The following is a 2,433-nucleotide window of genomic DNA, read 5'->3' on the forward strand; positions in this document are numbered from 1 at the left end:
CGGCTCATTTCTGATGACACTGGGTGCCCAAGTGGAGCGCTAGGCAGGTCAGCAGACCACTCTGGCCGTAGAGGCACTGCCTCTCTTGTCTGTTTCTAATGGACTCCTGGGTCCATTGACTTCTCCACACTCCCAATCCTCCTGTAATTTAATGATCCCTTTGATGATACTGTTAGTGTAATTGCTCCTCAGACCAGATGCATATTTGATGTCCACCATTTATAACGTTATCTCTATTGATTTTTACTTTTCAGACCTTGTAAGGACCTTAGATATGGCCAGTGGGAGGTGCTGGCTGTAAAGCACTCACTATTCTGGCCACTTATAATTTATTATTAAACATTTATAGAGCCCTGAAACACATCTTCCACATCTTCCTGGCACATTGTTAAAAAGAGAACGCACAGTTATCTTCTTAAGTTTAGCTTGGAACTTTCTAATTAGGAATCAGAAGGGATGTAATGACTCAGTCCCAAGAGTTAGCTAAGCTGTTTACTTTTAGATGGCAAGTAACCTAAGGATGGGAAAGCTGTCTCGTTGGTGTGTTTAACCCTCTCCCTCCCCTCCCCCAGTGTCAATATAAAGGGTGTGTGATGCTTATTTGTTGAATGCAAAAGATAGGAATGATATAGACAGAGAAAACCAAGATGCATCAATAATTAGTCCCCCATCAGCCTTGGGGGCAGCCTGGTGCTGCTCATCACCCGTCAGGAAGGAGAAAGGGGAAGTGGGACCAGACTTCCCGGGACGTGGTTCACAGACCTTGAGCACATCAGACTAATCTGGAAAGTGTTTCTAAAGTTGTGGTCAATTATATTTCCAAAGATGGCCTCAGCAATAGGTCCTCCTCCCTTGTGCTCTTCTGCAATGAAGCTTTGCCACTGCTTCCACTGAGAGAGGGGTCTGTTTCCTCTCTCTTTCAAACTGGGCTGGCTCTGTGACTTGTTCTGAGCAACAGAAAGAGGCAGGCTTATCACTGTATAACTTTTAACTGGGCCTTAAGAAATCTGCAACTTCTGCCTTCACTGTTTGAATGCTGCCTCTTAAGAAGTCAGACTAACCGGGCACGGTGGCTCACGCCTCTAATCCTAGCACTTTTGGAGGCCAAGGCGGGTGGATTGTCTGAGCTTAGGAGTTTGAGACCAGCCTGGGTAACACGGTGAAGCCCCATCTCTACTTAAATAGAAAAAAATTAACTGGGTGTGGCAGCATGCTCCCGTTGTCCCAGCTACTCAGAAGGCTGAGGCAGGAGAATTGTTTGAACCCGGGAGATGGAGGTTGCAGTGAGCCAAGATTGCACCACTGTACTCCAGCCTGGGTGACAGAATGAGACTCCATCTCCAGAAAAAACAAACAAACAAACAAACAAGAAGTCAGACTCCCCTACTGGGTCTACAGAGAGACCACATGGGGAGAGACCTGAAGTCTTCTGGGACATTCCCATCCCAGCTCTCAGCTGAAGGCAGCCTCTCCAGCTACCTTGACCAGAAACTACACAGCTGGGCCTTGCCTAATTCTTTTTTTTTTTTTTTTTTTTTGAGACGGAGTCTCGCTCTGTCGCCCAGGCTGGAGTGCAGTGGCCGGATCTCAGCTCACTGCAAGCTCCGCCTCCTGGGTCCACGCCATTCTCCTGCCTCAGCCTCCCGAGTAGCTGGGACTACAGGCGCCCGCCATCTCGCCCGGCTAATTTTTTGTATTTTTTAAGTGGAGACGGGGTTTCACTGTGTTAGCCAGGATGGTCTCGACCTCCTGACCTTGTGATCCGCCCGCCTCGGCCTCCCAAAGTGCTGGGATTACAGGCTTGAGCCACCGCGCCCGGCCTTCTTGCCTAATTCTTAATCCTCAGAAATGAGCAAGTTCGTTGGTTGTTTTTTAAATGCAAAGTTGGGAGGCATTTTCTGGTGCAGCAGCAGATGACTAAAGTAAGGTGATAAGGCCTCATCTCAAGCCCATAATTCTCCAGGGATGGGACCTGGACATCTGTATTTTAGCAGGCCCTCCCTGGGACCATGAGTTGAGCCTCCCACTGAGTTCTCCCCTGGGCTGCTTCATGCATGACTTGCAGACAACACAGTGAGCGTTAGTCTTGGAACATGCAGTGAGCTTGAGCCGCAGGAGCCTGGGCCAGGGACCTGTGGTAAGAGTGACCAGGCAGCCTCAGAAAAGCAGAGCTGGGAAGACGTGGGGCATAAGAGATTTCCGTGTGCAGAGCCCTGAACCAGACACAGCAAAGTGAGTCAAAGGAAGCTGAGCCATGGAATATATGAGCTGGATGAGACCTTTGAGAATGTTTTACAAACTGGGAGTCCAGGACTCAGAGAGGTGAACTGACTTGCTCAGAGTGACACAGAGCTTGTCAGTGGCTGAGTCGGGACCAGAACAAGATCTCGTGAGTATCGGTCCAGTCCGCCTTCCCTTGCCCCATTCATCTCG

The sequence above is a fragment of the Rhinopithecus roxellana genome, chromosome 15 (genome assembly GCF_007565055.1).
Source record: "Rhinopithecus roxellana isolate Shanxi Qingling chromosome 15, ASM756505v1, whole genome shotgun sequence".
Lineage (NCBI taxonomy): Eukaryota > Metazoa > Chordata > Mammalia > Primates > Cercopithecidae > Rhinopithecus > Rhinopithecus roxellana.